The sequence below is a fragment of the Stegodyphus dumicola genome, chromosome 8 (assembly GCF_044657685.1).
Source record: "Stegodyphus dumicola isolate Sdum_Otavi_A_Nest chromosome 8, ASM4465768v1".
Classification (NCBI taxonomy): Eukaryota; Metazoa; Arthropoda; class Arachnida; order Araneae; family Eresidae; genus Stegodyphus; species Stegodyphus dumicola.
In genome coordinates this window covers 135,798,516-135,825,817 of record NC_140775.1, presented here as the reverse complement: position 1 = coordinate 135,825,817, position 27,302 = coordinate 135,798,516, and positions in this window count along the sequence as shown.

Genomic DNA, 27,302 nt, shown 5'->3' with positions numbered 1-27,302 from the left:
CCACCGAATTTTTTCCGTCGAAATTGACGTTTGGCTTGATTGACGCTCTCATCGTCTGGACCACGTATCCAAATCCTTCCAATTGGCTTGCCATTTCTTGTTGTCGTCCAGCAACTTCCATCCAATTTTCGGCCATTTAAGTTCGACAAGTGTTCGGGCGCCAATGTAATGTTGCGCGCTTCCAACCTGCACGCAACAATAGTGGTGACTGCTGAGAACTGGAAAGTAGACAAAGTCTTGAGAAGGGTTTAAATCCCTTTTTATTCAACTTTAGAAATTACAGATGCGTGCTCTTGACGCTCACAAACTACGCCGATCCGGCGGTAAAATAAAAATAAGAAACTAAAATAAAAAAGAATAGTAACAAGTGACTAACTACGAGGCTCTCTAAACGTAACTAACCGCGTTCTAAAATACCGCTGATAATTCAGCAAACTTCTGAATATTACGTTGAAAGATTAACAATCTGCCGAGGCAAGCACACAGGCCGAAATGCGTGGTTCTTCAATTTCTAACTAGCCACCTCCACGCTCGTGAAGCAAGAAAGCACACTTTCGAACTCGTTTCCCTTCTATTTAACTCAGATTACTTCCGCTGACAATTTGAATCCTTGCGCGTTCTACTAAAATTTACATACTCTTGCATTGGCAATTCCAGGGGAAAGTAAGGCTTGACAAGAAAGATAGTTTAAACTTAAAATAAATGTTAGTTAAAATAAATATAAACCCTACAAACTGAAATACATTTGAGAGTAAAATAGCAATTTATCTCAATTAAATGCATTTTTAAAGGATAAAACAAAGATTTAATTTATTAAGAGAGATCTTATTATTGTTTCTAAATCGCCCTTAAAACTCTTCATATTGAAGAGCAGAATAACTGAATTTGAAAGATAAATTAAAGATTTGTCGCTTTGTCGAATGGCAGTACTTTGAGAATCGTCTGTAATAGCGAGTAAAATATAAAAAGATTTTGCTTCCTGAAATGGCAACACATTGCTTTTAAATCGCCCAAATGTTAATCACTAACAGACTACTTAAATTTGAAAGAAGAATTGAAGATCTTACGCTTTGCCAAATGGAAACATTCTAAGAACAGGCTATATATGCAATGTTGCGTGGAGGATAAGAATCTGATGTTTTGCTCAGCGGTAGCACTTTCTAAAAACTACTCCTAGAATTTTCCAGGCTGCCGAACGGGAGAGTGGTTAGTGAGTCTGACCATCGTATCGAAAGGATCGGATTCGAATCCCGGATGTTATAAATGTATAGCGTCTTTGCGGTATGTGGGCCCTCTAAATATATGGCAAGCCGCAAGTCCTCTCGTGTGATCTGGTTGTAGGGGAAGGAGTGGGAAATCCTCAACTCCGTGGAATGTTCTTCCTCAAAATTGGGGCGGATCCGCAGTGTCAGTGGGGCAGGTACAACCATTGGTGTAATTCTGGTGTCCCGTTCACTTCTATCAGTGCCTGTACCTCCGTCAAAGATATGAAAAGGAGATACAATGGCTCCTTGGCCACAGCGATACAATTGCTCCTTGGCCACAGCGATTAGTTTCTTGGGCATCTTCGCGAGAAATCCTGGGATTGCCCTCGTGGAGGCAAATCCAATTCTCTCCTTCAAACTTGGGATGAAAATAGGTAAAATCGTACTGTCACCTGTGAAATGCCCAAGGCTCTTGCCAGCGTCAGAATCAAGTACTCTTTGCCACGATAAAATTCGTAGACTTGTGTTTTGATTAGGTTAGACAAGCGAGATTAATCACAACAATAACACATTTTTCCATTCGTTTCGTCTGCCAGTTTCTAAGACATGGTTGTATCTATGGATTTTATTTCTCGAGGATGGAATATGATGTGCTAGTCGAAAATAATACATCTTCTTCCAGACGCAGAAAGAGATCACTGAGAACTTAAAGTTTACATTCACAGCACATTTTTTGCAAAAAAAATTCGAGGCATTTAGTCTCGAAATTATTTGCGAGTGTTGCCACACATTTTTTTAAATGAGCATACAACTGTTGTAAATTATAGTGCAAACGTTTGTGTTTATTTGGTTTTATTTTGATGCATATTTTCTTTTGTCTGTCTGTTTGGTATAGTTTTAATTATGTATGTTTATTATTATTTATACACCTTGTAAGTTATTTTACAGCAATTTTATGTTTATTTATCGTATATTTTGCACAGCCTAACTTGGTGTTACTTATTATTTGTACCATTCTATTATTTTGTATGTAATTTATTGCTTTGTTATTTTGTAGTGCTTGCAATTTATGTAAATAGAGTTCGGAGCTAAAAAGATTGTTCAAGGGGAACAGTAGATATGCGCTGTTGAAATTTGTCGATCTTTAAGGGGAAAGCTTGTCGCCAAATGGATTAAATTTTCATAGCTACTTGAAGAAGCTATAAAAAAAGTTTCAAATTTGTTCCTTATCTGGCATGTTTACTTAGATCTTTACGAACAGTTGACTGAATGAATCTCTCTCTTTTCTCTTCTTCTTTTTCTTTTCTTTTCTTTTTTTCTTTTCTTTTTTTTTTTTAGCTAATTGCCACGTTTATCCGAAAAGGCTCCACCCCTTAATTCGGGGAATCGGAGATCCATTCTATACTTTTTTTTTTTTTTTCTATGACAGACCTGTGGTATTTCTTACTTTATTTCTTATTATTTTTAGTCCAAATAGGTGTGACAACGTTTTAGCGAAATAGTGACAATAACCTAAGAGGTGCTATACAGAAGTATAATATGAAGTAACATAAATTCATATAAAGTCTGTCATGTAAAAGGGGGGGGAGAATGCAAATGCTAAAAAATATTAAGGAAACATTTCAGGACTTTCATCTTTTTGCACCTTGTGAGTCTTTTTGGACTTTGGTATATTTCTATACATTTCTTTATCTAATTTCGTGCTAAAATGCGCTTATTGCTTATAAATGTAACTGCTCAGAGTATTTCGCTGAAGCACACTAATTCAAGAATAGTAAAAAACTGAAATACGATCGTATGCAAGATTTGGGTATTTAAAAGGTTCCATGTATTATACAAGTTTTCAACCAGAATTTTCAAAGACCTACTGAGTATCTGACGATTTGCATAGCTCTTGATAATGACTTTCATAATTAATAATTCAGTCTAAGAGCATAGACTTCCTGATTTCAGTGATCATTGGTTCTTACCCCATATGACTAGTTCCTTGTGGTAGTTCATTAAAGTTATATGACCAAATAAAACATGTTGAAGGACTAGACTTTAGTTGGTCTTGCAACATGACATTTCTGCTGCTGTATCCTCTATCATCTCTGACAGGTTATAGGGAACCAGAGACATATTATCGTCTTAGCATTGTGCTCGCTGCAAAAAGAGTATGTATTGAAGTGTTACGATGTTTAGGTTTGGCAGGTGTTTCTTGTTATTTGTACAATTTTGACGCCATTGTTTATAGACTTCTTACTGGCTCAAGTTAATGGACCAAGGTGGTGAAACTGAGCAAATGAGAAGAAATATCCACTGTATTGAAACTAAAAAAAAAGGTCACAACTGGGATTGACAACTAGGTCCATAAACTGACTATCAGGTAGCTGTTTGGATTACATGATGTTAAAACGGTACAAAAAAAAAAGGAGATATAATAATAATAATAAAAACATGCAAAAAGCCATTTCACAGGTATTCGAACATTAATCGGCCCATCAATGGCCGAATGGATAAGACACCGAGTATTAGAAATTAACTCGGTTCAGATTCCGGAGAATGGACTGGTTGCACACAGCCTGGCCTCTTGGGTAACAGGAACACTGGTTAATTTCTCTTAAAATATCTTCCACGAAGACATCATTCTTCTTGGAAGTAATAGCTTCTGTATGTTTTTAATAAATGATGCCCAAAATGTGAGCCGGGATTCACCTGTGAATCGGGTGGCGAATTTGGTTGCATCACGAAATGTTTTGAAATGATTTTCTATTCTTATTGCACAATTATATACATTAGTCTGTAATTACAATTAAATTGTTAATAGTTATATATGTTATTATTATTTCATTATTTATTACTAAAAATCACATATGAATCAGGAAGCTAAAATGTTTGAGAAATACTACACCTTAAACAAATAACCTAAACCAACAGAAGAATCCGCGTGGGAATACCATTGTGCCGTGTTCTTATTCACTCTGCATATGGGCAGCCAAATAAACTGCATTGGTACTGAACTACTTCACTATGGCAACTGATCACTACCATGGAAAACCTAGGCAACCTGGAACCATGGATTCTCTAAGGAAGTTCTATTGTTATTTAAGGTGAAGATTTAATGCCCACAAAATAATATGCAATGCTTTAATGCATACACTATAATAAAGAAAGAGAAAAAATTAAAAAATATGTAAATATTTCTAAATTGAAAATGATACATTTTTAGCCCAAAGAGGAAGAAGGGTTGTTAATTTTGTTTTGGCATTTTGTATTGGTTCACTATAAAACTCTGATTCACTTTTCAAATTGTTGCCACCAAATATCAATTATTCTGCATTATATTTAAAGAAATTAAATAATGTAGAATCTGCATGAATGTATGTATGTTCCTCGCATTGTGAAAAAGCAACGGTACCGAGAGACATCAAATTTTGAATAGCGTTGTCCTCCATCCGAGTATGGACTTCTGAAAATCCAAATTTGAATTTATTTTAGTATCTATTTCATATTTTGTAAAACTTTAAAGAATTTTTGATTAATAAACTCAGTGATTTCAAAGTGTTCCGTTAACATTAACATTGCTTGCATCTTCAAGCAATAATATTTTATGCGAGAGGTTTCTTTACATTTCTTACTTGTTGGACGTTACATTGTTTAACGGTATCTTGCTTCGAATGACTTTGAATGTATGTATCAATTTTCAAATCCCGTTTTGAATCCCCCGTGAGAAAAACGCCTCTTTGGGCATAACTATAAAATTTGAAAGCTTTCAAGACACTTTTAGGGTTTTTTTTTTTTTTTTTTTTTTTCGAATGTAATTAAATATTTTGAATCTCAAATGGAATTCAAAATAATTCAGCAAATTCAGTTACGTAAAAATATCGAGGTTTATTTTAAATATTTAAGCTGGACGAGGGGGATAAATAAAAAAATGTATATAATCAACGCTTGTATCAAAATATTGCAAATTACGTATATAAAAGTAATCGAAAATAAAACAGCAAACCAAAAATAAGTATTCGATACTAGAATGATCGTTAGAAGTATGTTTCATTCATTGTGATATTTGTCTTTTCTTTTAACAAATATTATACTTAGCATATGGAAACAATAGCAAACTCTAATCAAAATTTTTATTATGTAATTCCTTTTCATACTAAAATATAAACATTCTCAAGCAGTAAAGAAAACGATAATCATAACAAAAAATACGAATTTTATGGAATTCATAATAAATATCGAATTTTCTGGAATATATATAGCTTTCGGTGTCTTTTCATATTCACGCTAAGGGTATTCTTAATCTGAAAAGAACTTAAACGTTATTTTTAATTTTAAAACATCGTGAACCATCATTCAACTATGACTTGAAAACTAATTTGCATCAATGTAAGAATACGTGAAGCCAAATCAATGGCACATTTATCTTTTAATTCTTTTCTCTATTATATGAGTCATAGAATGATATTCTTAGAATTTATTCTTTCATATATAGATCGCATAAACTATTATCCGTGTTTATGTTTTCGAAAAATTCTTTTGCGAAAATATTTGCATTAACTCTAAGAATTGTATTAAATAATTTTACGTTTAGAGCTATTTTTAAAATGAATTGAAAATTCATTTAATTCTCTCGATTGTGCTAGAGTTAAAACATTAATAAAGGCTACTATTTATCGTCGAGAAGCATATATAATACAGTGACTCATATTTGTTTTCAGGCACTTGTAGTTTTTAAATTTATTTGCTTAGATCTTGAACTAAATACTGAAAGACACACTACAAATTATATATATATGTAGTAATTTTGATGCGTAGTCGTGATGGCAGAGTGGCAAGACAAGACTAAGATGAAGAACTGGATTCCGACAAATCACCAATTTTTATTTTCACACATATTCAATTAGTTTGGCAGACACTTATTCAATTAAATATGATAAGTTTCTATGTACACTGGTTTTTTGAAAGAAATGAGGTATGAAGGTATAAGGTATGCTTGGCTGAGGAAGCCAAGCAGCGCGAAGTTGTTATCAAGGTAGCTAGCAAAAGAATGACGCAATTAAATTCACCAGCGGTATTTATACTAAGTCTGATGCATAAGTACAGCTAATCTGTGATTTATTTAGTTTTAGTTGCTCTTTTTAAGTAGCGTTATATAACAATGAAGGATCTCGAATTTGAAAGAACAGATGAATTTAGGGGGAGAGCACCAAATCTAGAATGTTAATTTTGAGGTCGTCAGTTATTCTTAAAGCAGCTATCGTATTTTCTTATATCTTACATACATATATATACATATTTTAAGCTTTCCTTGTTGTAAAATAATGATCATCATGTCCTTGTGATAAAATAATTTGTTCCAAAAGTATTGATCAGTAACTCACATAATAATTCGGACACTCTAAACTTTTGTTGAAATGTTTTGGTAGACAAAATTTCTTGCTAAAAATACGTCACAAGAACTATCTTCTTCATTTGAAAATTTTTACTTGTTTAGCAAAATACAGGGCAATATATATAGCAAATTATTACTTGTTTAGCAAAATATCCTAAACATACATCGCTAAATTTACAGTTTTATATCTGAAGTGAATATGGCAAGAACATGGCAAACATGAAGTGAACATGGCAAATTAATGAAAAATTCTGTTCGAAATGTAATAACTCATCTTTTTTGAAGATGGTAAAATATTCAAAATATCAAAAAAATCCTTGAAATAGCGTTTAACTATTTTAGATGCAATGAATTGACGAAATGATGAAAAGATATAATAAATGATGAAAACTGCGTGGAACTGTTGAAAATGTATTAAGTCTGGACTACATTCCAACCTAACACCAAGGAATCGCAGAATAATCCTAAAAACCAAACATGGCCCTAAAGTTAGTATTGTGAAACGTTCAGCAGACGTAGAAGAAGGGTTTGCAATAGAAGTTAAGACTAAAGCTTTCAGAAGAGTCATTTAGGTCATATTAGATATACTGTGCGATCAACAAGAAGAAAATTCTTCATTAACAAGAAAACAAGGAAAATACGCCTGGCGTTCACAAAATCTGTAGAAAGCAAAGTTTTATCGTATTGAAACAATGTTATATTTACAAAAAAATAAATAAATAAATAAATAAATAAAATAAAAAAATAAAATAAATAAAAAAAATAAAAAAAAAAAGTCAATATTTAATATATTTGGATCCGACAAACAAGTTAATATGAAACAAAATCTGAATTAAAAATTGAATTCGAAAAATTTGTTTCCAAATCTTACGTTTGGAGGTAGAGGCATAATGGTTTAGGGATGTTTTGCTGCCTTTGGAATAAGAAATTTAGTGTTCATCAAAAATAATATAGATCAGTATAAATATATAGATATTCTTAATGGAAACCTGAAGGCATCTGCAAGAAAACTTAGAACAGAAAATACATACAAGTTCTGTCACACAACTATCCAATATATATATCCCTAAATGTTCGCTTCTGGTTATTATACAACTGCCTTGAGGGTATTGTTGCGTTTTACGGGTTCGTGGATTTGGAGTGATTCATGGCAACACTCAATGAAGAATTAAAATAAATTTCTTTGCCAGTATTAGTCAGGACAGTTCCCAAAACACTTTTACAGTCGTCGAAAAGACTAGTTAAACACGCTGAAACAATCAGCAGCACTGCCTTCAGGCTATCAGGCTTGTAAGACAGCTTCACGGCAAAGCTCTAAGTACAGCTCCTGACTCAGTCGATCGCTCTCAAGCTAATCTCTGAACTGAAGTTACTACTACACTACTGAATTCAAGATACTCTTCGAAGTACTCTCCTACTCCGCGTACAGGTAGAGCATATATAGCTTTTGAACTGCCTTCGAGAACATTCTTGGGAAAGCCGGTAAGAATTCGTTCTAGGGTGTTCTCGGTCTGTCTTAACATATCACCAATTTTGTCACCAAATAGGCGATTTCGCGCCAAATCTGGCAACTCTGCCTTTCCTTGCCACTTTTTGGCAAGTTTAACCTTGCTTTGCGGGGAAGCTATCTGACCGCAACTGGGCATTTCGTAATAGCATCAAAACTTCTTATTCTCCGGACATAGGTCTTATGGAATATGAGTAGAAAGAGTTGGAGGAAACAATGAGGAAGCATTGATACTTCTTTGGAAACTCTACTGAAACCAAATCTTACGATATTAATAGAACATGGCAACAGTTGATGAACATGGCACAACTTGGAACATTCTTACACGAAAAAATTAGTTGAATTCATGAGCTCATGAAAAGTTAATTTTAGCTAAAGAATAACCAATGAAATATTGATCCTATTGGTTTAATGTTTTTATGAAATATATAAGTCCGAATAATTATAAGACTTCATTTTCGGAATAAATTATTATTCTTTCCAAAAACGTTTGGAATAGTTTTTTTTTTTTTTTCCAAAATAGTTGGATTTTAAAATAGATGATCAATAGTATACGTGAAAAAAAAATAAATAAATAAAATGAAAATGTCATTTTGCTTAAATTTAGTAACTGATATTTACAAATAAAACAGAAAAACGCAAGTGTCCGAAAACAAAATATGAGCCACTAGTATATAGACGCTTGCAGTTTGTGTATTCCTACAAAATTTTATGGATGTGCTTTATTTTGATGCGAACGATAGTGTATACATGATGCATTATTATTATTATTATTTACGTATTCCGCTCTAAGGGCAACACGGAAGAGAGGGATGCCTTCCTTGAGGACTTTTTAAGGGAAAGTGGTTTCTATTAACACGCTACACATGGGGAAAACCACGAAAACGCCCCTGCGGCCAGCCCGTTCGCGGGATTTGAACATCGGACCGAACTACTAGTGTTTAAGGAGTTTAACGTTTGGCCGCTGGAGGGTCGTATACATGCTTAGGCTGTAAAATGCTTTTTATAATATCGATAAATGAAATATCGTATGTATTATCGATTCACAGCAACGTCTTTTTGTGACGGACAGGCGGGATTGTATTCCAAAGTGAAAACAATAACACCATTTTGAAATTTCATATCATTTTGATAATTTTATTTATTTATTATTAAGCTCATTCAGGAAGAACATCAGCACCATGAATGTTCAAAACGTACTATTACGAAAGGAGGACTTACGAAGAGCATTCATGGTACTATTACGATACTCACATTGTTCCCATATAAACTTTACAGATAAATGAATACACCAGATTACCTACCTACATATACATAACTCACATTTTGCTTCATTACAAATCTATAATTTACTCTACTCAAATTGCTAGATTCTTTTGCAAAAGTTTCAAGACTTCCATTAACTCGTTCAAATAATGAATATTAATTGCATATGATTATTTAACTTTCTGTATTTAGTTTTAGTTATTACAGGTTAAATGTATTTTACATGAATATTCAGAAATAACTAACTCTACTAAGTTTGTTCGTTTTTTTTTTTTTTTTGTTTTTTTTTTTTTTGTACACATTTTTAAACACCATGTAAGACCCTATCATTCGGTGGAAATTATTTTGCAATACCATTTCTTTCAGTCTTTTTTTCCCATCTCTCACGCGAACTAAAACAACTCATTCGTTTCTCTGAGGTTGTATCGAAAAAAGAAACTTTAGGAAAGTGGAAGCAAAAAAGTGGCGTAACGGTGGACATTATTTCTTTTACTATAGCGTTACACAAAGAACCGCTGGGGCATTGAATTTCCGGCGGTTCCATTAGGCAAGCCACCTTCACTTACAGGAAGACAAGCCAAAAAGGTGAAAAAGAATCTTCCAAAGTGCGAAACAGAATTCCAGCGTTGTGAAAGACATCCCTCTTCTTGGTAATGGAAGGTGGCAGCAGAAAGGGCCCTTCGAATCTTCTTACGAATGAGTTTAAAGGGTTTCGGGTTCTCTGTTATTGATACGTTAAAACTTCCCAGGGTTCCACCGAAGCGCTGGGAACTCCGAGTTTCCAGGGGTGAAAATGGCCACTGAAGGCTGATTCCGGTTGCGAATTTTGTTTTATTCTATTTTATTATTATTTTTTTTATTTCTGTTTTTCTTTTTCATTCTCTCGACTGGCAGGAAATGCCAAAAACTGCGTGAAATCTCTAAACCGTTTACTCGGTTTTGACGCTTCATTTAAACAAATATACGATACAGAACGAATAACGATATCTCTCTGCATTTCGGAATGCATAGCCCGTATGGTTCCTGCTGAGAACGAACACATTTTTATGCTAAGCAAATCGTTTAAAACATGCCATAAAACTGATCTTTACATCTGTAAGCTAGTATGAATTGAATAGGGAAAATTTAATTTCCAAGGCTAATGAACACAGTTAAAGTTTTAGAACTGAATTTTAAAAAATCGAGATTTGAATGAAACAACCTTCTTGGTGTTTAAAAACTAAATGATTTACTAACGATCCGTCAATTAAAACAAAAGATTTCCTTGATTATGAAGAAACTTTTCTCATATAAAAGAGAAGACATATGTCAAGACGCTATCATGTCTGTATAAATACCATATATTCGACAACTTAAAAAAATAATGCAAGATTTCAGAAATGTTGCAAATGCCTGAAACAGGCTAAAATAGTAGGAAGTGTTTTAACAAAGTAATTGCATTAAGAATATGACAATGTGCTAGGAGATAGAAAAAAAAAATGTAATAATTAAATGATTAAAAATTTTTTAAATATAATTTGACGTATTTAAATATAGTAATGTAAATACAAAAATATATATAAATTGTTTAATGTAATTTGACGTAATTAGATATATTAATGTAAATGCAAGTATTATGTGATGTACTAATATATGTTTGAAGTAGTAATTATGCTGCATTAATTTACAAAAAAAAAAAAAAAAAAAAAAAAAAAAAAATGCATTAACAAGAAAATTGCCTTAGGAAAACGGCAATATGCTAGGAGAAGCACAAAATATTCTACAATAAATTGGTTTCTTAAAAATGTTTAATATAATTTGATGTAATTATGCTATATTTGATTAATCTGCCATAATCCAACTTTCGTTAATCGATTTAGTTCATTGTAAAAATTGTATACAGTAGTGTTATTTTAATCGTATATTCAATACGAAATTCTAGAATTAATGTAAAGTATCTCTGTAAATGTCTTGTTGGGCTGGCTTCTGATGCCGGCAAACCGAACGCCCAACGGGTACAGTAGTGCGGCGAAACAATACCTGTATAAAAGTCACTGACGAAGTTCTAGTGCTCCGTCCACTTTTCCCTGTCCCTGTCCATATCACACGGCGTTTGTTTCACACGAACAACTGTTTCGGACAATTTTTCTGCCTCATTTACTATTGAAAGAAAGACGTGCGACTTTTTCCTTCCTTTCCAAAAAAATTGCAAGTTGTTCGTTTTCAACCAATCAGCTATCAGCTTCGAATGCTATCAGCTTGTTTGAAGTGGGGAACCAGTTTCCCCTCTGTGAACCATTTCCCCTATCTATGGTGATTGGCTGTTGTGACAAAGCAGAAAAATTGTTCCAAACAGTTATTCTTCCGAAACAAAACGACGTGTGATCAGGCATCGGCAACCTGTGGCATGCGAGTTACAACATAGCGCGGGTAACGATTTACAATTACCCCGTATGATGACTTGAAATGCATTTTGGTTTCTCTGTTTGTTTGAGTCAAATTTGAACATTAATTTTGACTCCCATTCACCGATCCCATTTTCTTGAAATTTCCCACTTATACATATTTGAGATGATCATATAATATTCCGCAGAAAATTTTATCAAAATTCGATAGATATTATTACAAATTCTGTACATATGTAAATGATTTTCGTAAAATTATATGTAAAGTTGTAATATATTTTGTATAATGTAAGATGAAAATCTGAAAAGACAAACCTTTGCCGGAAAAATAAGAATACAGCGGAAAGTCTATTTAATATTGTGTAAAGGACTGTCTCATTAATAAGGCGAGGTATTGCAAAGCTGGCGACGGTTTGGGGATTAATTTTTATCACCAAATATCACTTTCTGAGCTGCTATTTCAGAGCTCAATTCGGAGCTTTGAGATATCCGTGACAGCTTTGTCTTTCAGATGCGCTTTGCATTGCGTTGTGTTTAACGTTCTTTCTTTTGGAAAAAAAAAAAAAAATGTAATCAGGCTATCATCAGTTTTCTGTGCATGCAATCCATTATGAAACCGAACGCAGGCAACAATGTATATATATTTTTTAACTAAATGCTAAATTTTTCTCACATTTTTTTTTTTTTTTTTTTTTTTTTTTTTTTTTTTACAATTTTGATGTAAAATCCGCCATTGGTAGTAAGTGATCCATTATTTTAATTTCATTTATCCAAACTGACACCAATCATTTCAACGGATGTTCCAAGGAACATATAGCTTTTTATTTAGCTAAATAAGTATAACAGATACTAGTTACGCATATAGCATATAAAAAACTTAATAAATAATAGATAAAACTTGAGCCCATCATTTCAGCGTAAGTTTGGAAGGAAAAGGTCACTCTTTATTTAGATAATCGACTTATAAACTGGCTTATCGGGGATTCATTATGATTATATAAAAAGGCGAAAAATCTTATGAGTATGTTGCAACATCTCTGTTATCAATTATTGGAGGTAAATCAAACTATTTGGTGACATACAAGGTCGACGGGAAAATACCTTACTACCAATTATTTTTACTTTTCAAAGCATTTTATTAAAATCATACCATTAAAGCTTTTTTATACATTTTATTAATTAAATAGAAACATGTACCTTTTTTAAGAGATTTTAGGTCGTGCATTAAAAATTTATGCGCATTTCGGTAAACGATTGTAATTGTTTGTTTCGCGGAAGTTGTATTTGCTTTGCTTTCGGCTACTTGGTTAACTTACACATATGAATAAATTTTGGCAGTGAGCTACTTTGAGTCCACAGAGAAATTGTCTAACTAATGTGCAATCAGAAGGCTGTGCGAAGCTGAAAGTAACCGAATACATACCTCATATTCACGAATTAAGAAAAAAAAAAAGAGGGGAGAATTTCGGTAATAGATCGATGGCTCAAATCAATAATAAATAATGATTACACCTATTAAAATTTTAATAATGTATTTTATATTTCATTTACTTAATTTTTTTTATTGAATATTGGATGTTATTATAAAATTTCAAAACAATTTTTCAGAAATTAAATTTTGCAAAATACAGATTTTGTACATTTTCCTCTTTTTGTTAAAATATTGAATAATCAGTGAAGAAAAGAACTGTTAGCTAAGTTACTGTAAACATGCTAACAGAAGATCTAACTAATGTATTTCGACGATTTCTACTCGTAAAATTGTAATGTACTTAGGCTGGCATAGTGGATGAAATGCAGCATTACTAAAATATTAAAAGAACCCTACTGTAGATCTTTTAATATATTCGTAGAGTTTCTGGTTATCTGTCCGAAAATTACCTTCTCTACTAATTTATCCCAAAATTTCTAAAATGCTTTCTAACTGGTGTTTTTAAATGGCGATTTTTCGCTTTAAGCAAGAAAAAGAAATTTCCATGTACTGAAGGACAGATTAATACAATCTTAGACAAAGAATCCTTAAATTCCCCTAAAATTAAATTTAAAAGTTAAAAAGATAATTTATCTAAAATTAATTAAAAAGTTTAAAAAAATTATTTCTAATAAACTGTTTGATAGTTTCGTTGCGCTGAAGGAATTATCATATGACAAAAACGAGTGAACTGCGAACTATTTATGGCCTAAAGCACTGAACATATTCAGTAATTCGTTACTTTCTTATTTAGAGCATGGAAATCTGTATTCCCTCCAACTTCCGACTATTGTATTCTGTTAACTATCCTTCAGATTATGGTCCTGGATGAAAACTGAAGAGCAGAAGAACGTTCATAACAGAAGTGTCCACTCGAATTATCGCAGAAACAAAACTAAAACACTTATGAATAAGTAAATAAACAATAATTGAAATTTGATTTGTTCTAAAACGTGTCGTATAATTTTAAAAAATGCGCATTAGGGAAAAAAATAAAAAATTGCTAGTTTGCAAACGGATACAAAAACTGATCTAAAGCACTATCAATTTACGGTTTTGGTTTTAACTTTCTTATCAACTATATGCCTGGAAGTATTCTAACTCCCTAATTTCAGCTTTCATTTATTCAAAAGCCTCACAACTAACAATCAGCGAATAGCTCTGGATTAAGCTCCAAAACGATGGCTGTTTATTCGTATGGCAACTAACCTCACAATGCTTGAGCATAAATTATGATACTGTAGTACTTATTCACGCGTAGCTGAGATTTGCATAATACTTTTATACTAAGCGTATTATTGTGATGAATGTCAATAAGGACAAGAAAATATTAAAACTTTAAATTTAACTACTAGGAAATAAACATAATTGTCACACTTTTGTAATTATTCCCATGAGTAACCCATTATTTAAAAAAGTAGAAATTACTGACAGCTGTCTTAATCTGTTCTTTATATGTAGCAGTTTGATTTTTTTTCTGTGTTGTTTTTTTGTGGATATGGCAAGAAATGTTTCTTTTCTTTCTGCCGCCCAACCGGTATAGGGGTCAGTAGCCCTGACTGCCGTAGCGATGGGCCAGGGTTCGAATCCCCGAGAAGGCATTGGTTGTAACTGTCCGTCCCTTCATAGGACGCAACGTTGGCCACCTATTAGTTGCTTCCATAATGAAATGGCTACCACTTCCGGCCCTTGTAGTGGCGCAAGGCTAATGACTATTAAATAAAGAGACCGGCCATAAAAAAAAAAAAAAAAAAAAAAAAAAAAAAAAAAAAAAACCGAAATGTTTCAGATTTTAAATTACGTCCAAAGGGGCGTTTTTTAACATTTTGTGTGTTACCTTTCTTTATTAAATATCATGTTCCTCGCACTTAAACCATAAGATCCAGTGCAACAGCAATATCGCAAAATAGTTCTTCAGAATTTCCGATACAGAGACTCACGCGCTGGAGATAAAAATGTTTTTTCTGCACAACGTTGCCATTGCTCGCTTTGAAATCCTTGAGTTTGTTAATCAAAAATTCGTCAAAGTTTTAAAAAATAGGAAATCGATCATAAAACAAATTTCAAATTTCAAATTTGGTCTTCCACATGCTCATATTCGTTGGAGGATTACGTTATTCAAAATTCGATGACTCTATGTACCGTTGTTTTATCACAATACGAGAAATATACATACATTTATGCAGATTTTTCATTATTTAATTTCTTCAAATATAATGCAGGACTCTAACATTTTGTGGCAACAGTTTGAAAAGTGAACCGACATTTATGAGTCCGACGCAAAATGCCAAAACGAAACTAATCCTTCGGGTCCTTCGGGATTCAAATCCCTTTGGACTAAAAAAGCACTTCCTCATCTTAATACTTTATAGTATTCGGTTAGTCATTCCAGACGGCAGGTAAAGATTTTTCAGCAAAGCCTGCTGTATGTTTTTCGATGGTATCTTCTTCGGTATCTTTAGAACCGAACTACTACTAGCTTCATCATCAACATTCTCACGCCACTACTACGTAGTTTGGTTTGAAGATATGACTGTGGTATATAAAAGTAAAAATTCGGTTTTCTTAACATAAATTTAAATCTTAATCTGTTTTTCTTAAAATTTAAATTTGTTGCCCCGAAAAAAACGCTAGATCCTTAATTCTTTTGTTATTTTTATATCAAATAAAATATATATAAAACGTCTTTTGATTAATGTGGTTTTAGTTAAATGCAAGTAAAAAGTATATTTTTTTTTCACTTGTCACAACATTTTCGGTCCTATGCAACTAAAATTAAAATCGCGGAACTACTAATAATGATGGAATTTTAAATCAAATTTGTAAAACAGATTTTCTGTTTCAAAAGCAAAGTGCTTTCCCTTTCTGTGGTCGAAAATTCCCTTGTAATTAACAGTTCTAAAATTTTAGTAAAGTATTTCTAGAGTTTAGTAAAGGTTTAGTGTCAAACCTGGCTAGAATTCATTTAAGCTAATTAATAAACATAGGCTTTAAAAATTCAAAATGGAATTGCTATTATCTCTTTAAAAATAGCTTAAGTAGCTATAATTTGTTTTAAAACAAAAGCATGCAATAATAATTTCTGAAATAATTGGCAAATACCGCACATTTCAAAACATATGAAATTATACTCACTATTATTCATCCATGAAACGTTAAACTTTCCTTTCGTGATACATATATTAAAATCATTTTGCCATATGTATAATCTTATTTTTCGTCAAAATAATAATGATAATAATAATAATAACACTTTCTTAAATCGGTTGTTGAATGCGTATCTTTTCTCCCACATTAATAGCATACTTTGTTGTGTTATGAATTAGTATATTTTGGATTTCATGCTTTCGGACACTTAATGATAAAATAGAAACTGTGTCTAATATGCTGAAGAGAAATAATAATACATATTTTATCAATAATGTGTTTTATTCAACTTATTCACACTAACGTAGAAATATAAGTTTCTGTTATAATTTTCTAAAAATGATGTTGACCTTTTCGGAAACTGGATTATCAGAAATCGTTTATTATAGTATATGATTTGCCTACTGATTATTTTTTCTATTAAGGCTAGAGCTAAGATGTACGCCTGTACAATTTCTCAAATTTTCACGAATTTGCGTTTTCATGGAACTTAAACGAACGAAAATAAAATTAAATCTTGAATATTTTTCTTTATATTTTGACAAACATTTCTCTCATTAATGAAAAACGTTTTACAAAAACAATAATACGACTTCGATTATTTTTTTGATATAGTAGTTTTTATACACTGTAATTTTTTAAAAACTTTATGGCCCACTATAAAACTATTGTTAGTCTCATGTTTTTCATTTTTAATAAGCATTAAAATTATAAGGTACTTCTTCCGCCTTCTTAGCATGCCTTTGTGGAGTGGTGGTCTGCACACTGGGCGCGTATTCCAGCGGTCTGTGGTTCGATTCCCGGCGAAGGCGTTGCGCAATTTTCATCTTTCCTGCTTCCAAAAAATACCTAATGTCTCTAAAAAATGACAGATATTTATGACTGATTTATATAAAATTATAAGCGGCATTGCATTTATCTATGAAAAGCTAACTGCTAAAGAGGCACTTAATAGTCCATGGCAAATTATTAATAAACCTAAGATTCCTTATGAGATTCTGTCATTCCAATATCTGACTCGTTAAAATATAAGCGGACTGAAGAGATGAAGCCGAACATGTTTACTTAGTGCATTATATGATTATAAATATCAAAATAAAGCAGAATTTGCATTTGTTCTAAAGCCCTGTTTATTTTCTCCCATAAAACATGTTTCCATAAATCCCATGTGGTCTGCATCCACAATACCCTAGGACCCTCCCTTTCCCTCCCCCCGGGAGTTCTCTGTCTCAAAATTAGGAACAGAACTGAGCTATAGTCGGGCTGTCACCTGTATGGTGCTCAAGGTTCTTGCCAACGACAGACGAATTTGACTCCTTGCCACGATGAATATTATGGGTTTGTGCTGATCTTTGTCAGGCAAGTGAGACTGGTAACAACAACAAGCCTGCTTATCGAATACGTCGGTTCCTGTGGTGCTGGGAACGTAAGAACTGGGCACAACAAGAGTAAGGCAAAGTGCTATTTATGGATAAAGCCAATTTACGAGGGATTCTTACGATTATGATTAGAGATTCTAGATGTATACACATTTGGAGGAAGAAGAGATCTCGGAACTACCCTTCCAACCTCATCGAAAGGGATCGTTTTGGAGGTACCAGTTTCCCCGTTTGAGGTGGTATCATGCTTGGTAGCCGTCCTGACCTCTACATTTCCCAAGGAATTTCAGTCACTGACGTCCGCTATTGTACTGAGAATTTCTTGTCTCATGAGTGCCTGTAAAGGTGTTGTACTGTATGCAGGTGTTGTGGGTTCGGTCCTTCTTCTTCATAGGTGACAGCGTTACACTTCATCTTACAGTAGCTGTCGCACAGCTCCTGGAAAATGATGATATTCAACGCATGGATTGATCTGTAAGGTCCCCTGACCTAAATCCCGTAACTCACGCGTGGGTACTTTCTCAGGAGACGCTTGGCAGTATTTCACCAGCCGCCAGCAATGATTCCATAGCTAAAGTTGGCCCTACAAGAAGAATGGCCGCGATGCTTCAATATCTCCTCGACAACCTTGTCCTCACCATGGAGAAATGTTGTAATTTTTGTATCTGAGATACTTATCTCAGACAGATGTGATCATATCTCCTTCTACAGACTGGATTTTTCGTGCCAGGCGTCTGTCATACAAATGTTTCTGTCTTTCCTTCAGCGCACCCGTGTAAAAGAATCTGAAGCCTAAATGTATAAATTAAAACTTTTTTTCTGCGCAGTATTAACATCGAAGTTAATTAACGTTTTAAGTTTCCTCCGATAATTTGTAATAACTGAAGATGAATAAAACTTCACTGTCGTGGACTTTCATAAGAAAATGAATTTCAGTTTTCAGATATCTAAATGGCCTAAAACAACTTTGTTTCTGTCTATCTTGTTTTTTTAAGAAATTATGATCTTCATAAAAAGTAACCGTGAGGAAATTTAGTTTTTAGAATAATTAATGTCTATTAAATAATTATAACTAAACATTAAATTTTTAACGACATATGAAAAGGACTGGTGTATTATGGTAGTGCAAATAAATAGCTTTTTTTGCATCTTCATCCCTAATCCTGAGCTACTTAAAGTAGTATGCTTCCCGGGCTAGAGAACACGGGCAAATAGTTAGCGTATCCAGCTGGCAATTAGAAGATTAAAGATTCGAATCCCAGAACGGGCGCAGTTACTTTAGAGAATTCTTATTTTCGAATAATCTAACTATCGCTACAATGGTATTCGAACTAAAGGACGATACTTGTTACCTTTATTTGGTCGACTAGGTTTTCCACTGGTTCTTTAATTGGGAAAAAATGCAAAGAATTTTTATATTCCCTCACTCTTGCGTGTTTTCGTGATGTAAGCGGCTAACTCTTTCAACCAACACAATGGTCTTCGTACTGTTTCGTGCAAGATCATCATATATCAAAGAGAATGGTATGCAATCTCTTGCAAAACTAAACAATTTGCGAATGGAAAATAGATTGAATTTAGATGAAAGTGTTAAAAATTATACAGTGAAACGCCTTCTTAAATTGAAGAAAACTATAAAAGAATGTTTCCGAGAAGAAAACTAAATATGACTGGATAAAAATCCGTTTGAGTACTTCGCTAAATCAGAAGGTTTGCCAGTTAAGGAAAAGGAACAACTTATTGACATATTAACAGATTCGAAAATCTAATTTTAAGCAAGAGCAACTCCTGAATTGTGCCTGTAGAGTCATAAAGAATATGTAGAAGTTTCTCACATAGCCATTAAACATTTTAATGCCATTGGGAACAGCGTGTTTAAGTAAAACATTTTTCTCAACGTATGTGGCAACAAAAACAAAATATAGAAGTAAATGCAGAATATAAAATGCAACTGCAGATAACAACCATAAAACTAGACTTTGACAGTTTGTGCCCCCCCCAATGCAAAAACAGTCCTGTCACAAAACATAATGAAAGGATAGGTGACACTTCAGGCACTAGTTAATGCTATTAATGAGTAAATTATATTAATTTCATAATACAAATAATTTTAATAAAAATTACGATACTTCTCTTTTCTTTAATTGAAGTTACACAAAGTATCTAGCATATTAAGCTACTTTAAGTATTACTTTTAAGATATATATTTTTATAAGAGCGGTATGGAGTTTTCTTTAAAAAAAAAAAAAAAAAAAAAAAAAAAAAACTTTATAGTTGTAATGGTTCTGTGAGTCGACAAAGTTTGAAGACGACTGAGCTAATACATTAGTAGGTGATCCGAATATCGAACTAGTCGTTTCAGGCATTCCATTCTGCTTCAAAATGCTTAAATACTATATTTTCATCAAAAGGTTTACTCAGGTATAATGTAGATTAAGCGTATTTTACTCTGAAAAATAAAATAATTCCTTGAATTATTAAGAAGTACATTTATTGCTTATAAACCGCGAAAGATTTTTAAGCAGTTACAAACTGATTAAATTAGAATAATGAATTGAAAAGCAATACTCTGAGAATTAGCTGTTGGCGAAGAGGATACAAGACTTGGGGGGAAAAATGAAAGATTTTTGTTCTCCAAAGTAGTAACACTTACATATGATAAATGCATAAGGATAAAAGATAACATAATGTATTGTAACGTAACGTAAGGAAAAATTTGAAAACACTCCATTAAGACCAAAAGATTTTAAGCTCTGGCAGAGCCCGCTGTTTTAGGATCTGTTTTGAAGAAATTCGAATTTGATCATTTTTACGATCGAAACTGTCGGAAGCGGATAATTTGTTTTGAGGACTAGAAGAAACTTCCGGTGTTTCAAAACATTTTAAGTTAAAAAAGAAAAAAAGACAACAAAATGTGGAGTTCATTAGCCCAGACGCAACAGTGCATGCGCCTCACCGTGAACTAAAGCTTTAAAAAAAACTTTCTGTAGCACTATAAGTCCCACATGGCTCTACGTCTCTAAAGATAACCTAAACGATAAAAAATAATAGCTTCTGAAAATATCAAATAAGTTAATTACGCAGAGTCTGATATCTTCTACTTTGTAATGTATTTTACTTTGGAACACGTAGTCAGTGTGATCTCTTTGCAAATCTTGTGCTGAAAAATTACAAAAATTTCTGAGGTGAGCTCTATTCTAAAACAAGCATCGATAAATCTTCGAAAGTTCATGGAACTTTTAAAGCAGCGGTTTTCAACACTTTTTCGCTCCAATCCTCCCTCTTTCACCATGCATCAAAACAGCATCCCTTCTCCTAAAGATTTTTTATTTTTATTTTTTTTATTCAAATGAGTGCTCTCCTGTTATTACAAGGTGAATCAGAAATGTGGCTACATGTTATCAGAAGTAAATGTAGTTTGTTATTAAAAGTAAATGAGCGTATTATAGAACATAATGGTGAATGCATATTAAATCTTAAACTTCATTTTGTCGTTTCAAATAATAGTCCTGTGCTCGTGCATGTATCATTAGCCAAGACGGCGCTGAACATTACATCAGCAAGTTATAGCTGGCACATCTGCGTTTGGTTTACAATTGTCCGTGTATCAAGTGATCTAGGCAATGATTTAGGTAATAAGTGATCATTGTCTAGAATGATCAAGACTGTGAGACTAGACAGACATGATTTTAATGCTATATTATTGCCATCCGTCGACTGTGGAATAGTGGGGAAAATAAAAAATAAAAATATATAAAGTGTGTAAAGAAATTTTTATAAAATAAGTTTTATTTAAAACTCATTAATGATTAATGATCTAAAAGTAGAAAAATCATTAATGATCATTAATTAATCATTAATTATCTAAAAGTAGGAAAAGAATTTGTGATATAGTTTGTAGAGTCATTAGGTTTTTTTTTTTTTTTTTTTTTTTTTTTTTTTTCCTTTTTTCCCCTACAGCAGCTAACGTGAAAAATGAGCAATGCCCTCGCCTGGAATAGAACTTTCAACCTTTCGAATACGCGCCGAGTGTGCTACCGTTACACTACGAAGGCATGCCGGAAGAAGGGAGAAAATACCGTAAGTTCTATATGCCAACGGTAATTCATTTTGCTAGGAGGGCCGGGTCGTGCCTTAAAAGTACCTTGCAAGTTCTATAAAAACAAGAGATTCAATAATTCTCTTTCAAAATTCATCTGCAATTTTACATCACGAATACATAAAAGCAAGGGGTGCCTTTGGTAAATTTATAAAGTTAACGGCTATACGTTTGACAGTACAATGTTTATAATTCGGCAATTATTAGCTTTCGTTATTTAGGGGTGCACGCTTTTATTAATAGTGATATAAAATTGTAGATGACTTTTGTAAGGAAAGTTATTTATTCCCTTGCTCCTATTAAATTACATGACAAATAGTTTTTCTCTTTTAGTTCATTAATTATTTTATAAGTTTAAATAAAAAAAATTTATGGTAACTTTTTTACTTAATTTTGATTTCATCATTTCAGTATCAATGACAGTTCAATCAAGTTTTCCAACTGAAAAATATTTTTTTAACAATTAATAATAATATTTTTTTATTTCCAACAATATTGTTATGTGAAATGGTCTAAATAAAATCACCAGTTTTGCCAAAAAATCACAAATTACGTTAACATAAACTTCATTCAAAAGATTTTTTTTCTGCTCTATTTCATGGTGCAGGCAGTAAATTACTGAGATTTTCAGTTAGTTCCTTTCATGAAGATGTGTGCAAAAAATAGTTCCAGTTAAATGAAAAAAAAAAAAAAAAAAAAGCTAAATCAATTGTGAATTGTCATAAAAAAAACCTGAGAAAGCTGCCTAGCTGGTATTTATTTTTTTTAAATCTATCTATAAAGAATTTATCTCTGAAGAAAGGGAGGAAAGAAATATCGTTTATAAAATAGCAAGAAGGCTCTTATAGTAAGTAATCTTTAATTTCTTTGTAAATAGTTCTTTCTAGTAAAGGGAAATCTATACGAAATTAAGATAAACACATGATGTATAATGACATTGTAACGTCAAAACTCTAAGCAAATCGCATGATGCCAAAGAAAATTACGCAATTTCGCTATCTGTTTAAAAGTTCTCAACATATTTTTTTTCAAACGTGTTAGAAATCGCCTAAATACTAGCTTTTTATTATTCTTATTTTAAAATAGGACGACGTGTTTGTTTTATGATTATGTGAAAATTTCGAAATTTTGTATCTGATACATCCGATGCTGAGATTTTAAAATCATGTCATGTTAAATAATCGTGCTGTAGTACAGTCTGGGAGCCCTACCTAATAAAGTGCTGATTGCGAACTGTGCCGTTATTTCTCTCTATAGCTCATTCAAGCTGCGTACGTAGACAGATCATTATTGATATTACAAATAGTCATGCTGCTGTATCTTGATACACCCAGTACTGGCTTTACTGTAGGTTACACAGTAACTTCTGATCACCTCTTTTATTTTCTTTTATATTGCCTTACGTTATGTTCTTGTATTCTAGAGTGTTTCATTCCATGGATTATTCTTTTATAGGTTCACAAGCGACCACGTAGGGAAAAAAAAAAAAAAAAAAAAAAAAAAACTGAAAGGTTTCGGATTTTAAATTACGTCTAAAGCGGCGTTTTTTTTAACGTGTGTTACAATTATTTATTAAATATCATGTTATATCATGTTCTTCGCACTTAAATCATAAAATTCAATTCAACAGAAATATCACAAAATGATTTAAAAAGAGCATATTTTTAGAATTTCCGATACACAGTCTCGTGCGCTGGAGATAAAAATGTTTTTTTTTTTTTTTTTTTTTTTTTTTTTTTTTCGTACAGTGTTGCATTGCTCGCTTTGAAATCTTTGAGTTTGTTGACCAAAAATTCGTTCAAGTTTTACAAAATATGAAATCGATAATAAAACATATTCCAAATTTCGGCTTTCAGATGCTCATATTCACAGTAGGATTACGCCATTCAAAACTGCTTACCGTTGTTTTATCACAATGCGAGAAACAAACATACATTTATGCAGATTCTTCATTGTTTAATTTCTTCAAATATAATGCAGAACTCTAACATATGGTGGTAACAATTTGAAAAGTGATACGTCGTTTATAGTAAGTCGACGCAAAATCGCAAAACGAAAACAATAGTCCTTCAGGGACAAAGCCCCTTTGGATTAAAAATCTAGCGATTTCCAAAAACTTATTAAAAAGAATCTAAAAATTTCATACAAGTTTGATATAAAGGAAATGTTTTCGCTCTATTCGATAGTGCAAACAATAAAATTCTAAGATTTTTAGTTTGCTCTTTAAACGGAGATACGCGCAAACAATTGTTTTAACATTAAAAATCTCAATCGAACTTTGAAAAAATCGTTTCACGATGTTGTATTATCATCCACAAACGGTTTGTGTACAAAATTTGAGCTCAGGAAGTAGTTCAATATCGATAACAAACTTTCGATCAACTGCCATATCTGTTATTAATAAATAATAAATTATCATTACAAAGCATCCAAGTGATAATTGTTTGGAATATTTTTTAGAGTAAAAACTTTTTAGAGTAAAAACATTTGGTCCGTATTTCGAATTTCAACAAGGCTGTATCCTTGCTGAGATTCGAAATGTGGACCAAATCTTCCAATTATTTATTAGAAGATAAACTATTATACTGTTATATTTAACAGATGTAAGCAAAGAAACGCTTCTGTTGATTTTGCCCAACTTACATCTTCTTCAGGAAAATGTTTTAATTGCATTATATTATTTTAAACTGTTACGCTACAGATTAAAAAACACAGCGTTTTAATATTAACAAGTTTATTCTAGCTTCTAATGCAAAATATTAATTTATGTTATTTATTATAATTTGTTTTCGTTTTGAATTAACAGTTCTTAAAAGCGACATACATTGCTAAGGGTGCAATGACGCTCAGTGCTTCGATTCTACGACTGTTTCTGAGCTCAACAAATGTTTCATTCCTCGGATAGAAGTTTTGAAAAGTAAATTAATTTACAGATCCCATAAAAATTATGTAGAATGTAAACGGCGATTGTAAATCAAAGGAAAAAAGCAAGGCTGATAATTTGAAAATTATCTCTTTTATCTTTCAGATCCTTTCCTGTCATTAGAATAAGAGATATCCTGACATGCAGGAAGTTAAAGAGATAGTGAAGGCGTTAATAAAAGTTAATTTTAATACCATTGTTGTCACCCAGCCTTGCCTTCTAAGAATTGCTAAAGAAGTCGACAACAAATAGGCGTTTTCCACTTTTCTATTATCTAGCTTGCGAAATAAGATGCCTATTTTCGGCAATCAATATGTTAGCCATTTTCCTTTTCTAAGCGTAAGTTACGGGGCAAGTACGTTTTAATTTGTTGTACAGTACAACTCGAGTTATCCAAACTCCGACTATCCGAATCGATTTCAGAATTTTTTAGAATCATCTGAAGAAGAAGGAAAAGAAAATGAGAAAAGGAAAAGGGAAGAGACAATATAAAATGAGGACGACGTGTCACTTGAGGAATTAAGAAACATTCTTTTGAAAAATTCGTTGATGTAGAGAAGTTAGTGCTGAGGATACAGCAGAATGGATAGTGTGTGATTCGTCAGATCCTGGGTTTCAAATTGTAATGATGAACGTATTGAAAGTATGAGAGAAGAAAGTTTCGAGGAGGAAGATGGCCTTAATTTCGAAGTTGAAGCAGTCACGGAACCATCAGCTAGTGAAGGGTTTGCCTGCCTTGAAACTGCGTTGAAGTGGCTGGAGCGTCCACCCGAGTGTGCCCACATGCAAATTCTCATTGTGAAGCGGATGCGCGACTTGGCTGCCCGAAAACGGATGAAGACAGTCAAACAGCTTACTTTGACCGAGATGTTCAGAAAGCGATGACTGTAGTAGAGTCATTAGGTTAATTGGAAGCAGAAAAGAGGAAAAATATGCAATCGCCTTCGCCGGGAATCGAACCACGGACCTCTGGAATACCATCCCAGCGTGCTACCTTAACACCATGAACGCACGCTAGGGAATTGGGAGAAATACCTTATATACTCCCCTTTTTAAAGGGCGACTATTGTTTTGGGGGATCTAGTCGCCAAATCTTGGGTGCGGAGAATCATCATCCATAACCCTTTTAGTTCGGGCGCCATTTCTAGAGTCATTAGGTTAATTGGAAGCAGAAAAGATGAAAAATATGCAACCGCCTTCGCCGGGAATCGAACCACGGATCTCTGAAATACCGGCCCAACGTGCTACCGTTACACCACGAAGGCACGCTAGGGAAGTGGAAGAAATACCTTATACTGTCAGCACTTGTAAATGCTGTACAGAATAATTGTTAATTAAATAAGTCTCAGCACTTGTAAGTACTTTTACGTGCATGTGCTATATAACATGCACGTAAAAGTGTTCCCTTTTCATTTTAATTAATTAAAACCTTTTTTTCATTTAAAATACAATATACAGTAATTAATTAAAGTGTACGTTAGACCCTTTCTTCGGGAAAAATCCAATTATCCGAGTGGGGCCCGGTCCCATTTGATTCGGATAATTGGAGTTCTACTGCATTTTTAAAGTGAAATCTAAATATCATTATTATTAATACGGGTTTTCTGCTGATATCGTGTGATAATATGCAGAAGTTTACGTTAATTTCTACTTAATTTTTATAATTATTTAAAACGTGTTACGCAGCAAATTTCAGAACTTCTTCTTGCCAAAGACCGAATGAAGACTTCGTCAGTTAGTTCGGATTTAAATTTCACCGGTAGTCGAGAAGTTAAGACCCCTGAAGACAACTACTTTGATCTGGGTTAGGAACCGGGTGAACCGGCTGGCTGTATGAGTGTTTTTCGTTGTTTTCTCCATATGACGGACAAAGGCGTCTATGTGACCTCCACCAATAGGAGCCGTAGCTAAGAAACCCTAGCTGAAACTTAGAGCCCGGGGACAATTGAAGATTTTGCATTCCCTCCTGTTCGCCACGAATGGAAAATTTTTTAATTCTAAAATTTTTAACATCATTTTGGTGCCTCCTGGATGCTGAGCCCGTAGACAGATATCCATGATTGCTTTCACCTAGTTACGCTACTGGCCCACAGGAAACTTGCCTTGGGCCACTATTATGGAACATGGTAGCAGACACTGCCTACGTAATATTTGGGAATGACGAACATATATGGAATATATCCAGGTATATCCAGATATATATATATCCAGATATATGGAAATGATTTTCTCTAAGTTATAAAAAAAAATCGCTGAGGAAGAAAGTATGAAACTAGAGACCTGGATGAAACATGAGCTCAACATGAGACCTTGAGTGAACTTATTCACAAGCTGAAGCTGATCATAAGCTCTCTCCATCTGCATCATATTCTCACTACATCTACATCTGCGTCTATCCAAGGCATGCTTATTAGTTGAGGTCGAAGATATATTCATACTTCTCGTGTAAAAATTGACAGAAATAATGTTAAAATTGGGAAGGTATTTACATCGACGACCGACTTACTTGGCAAGAACATAGAGCAAATTAAAAAATGATTG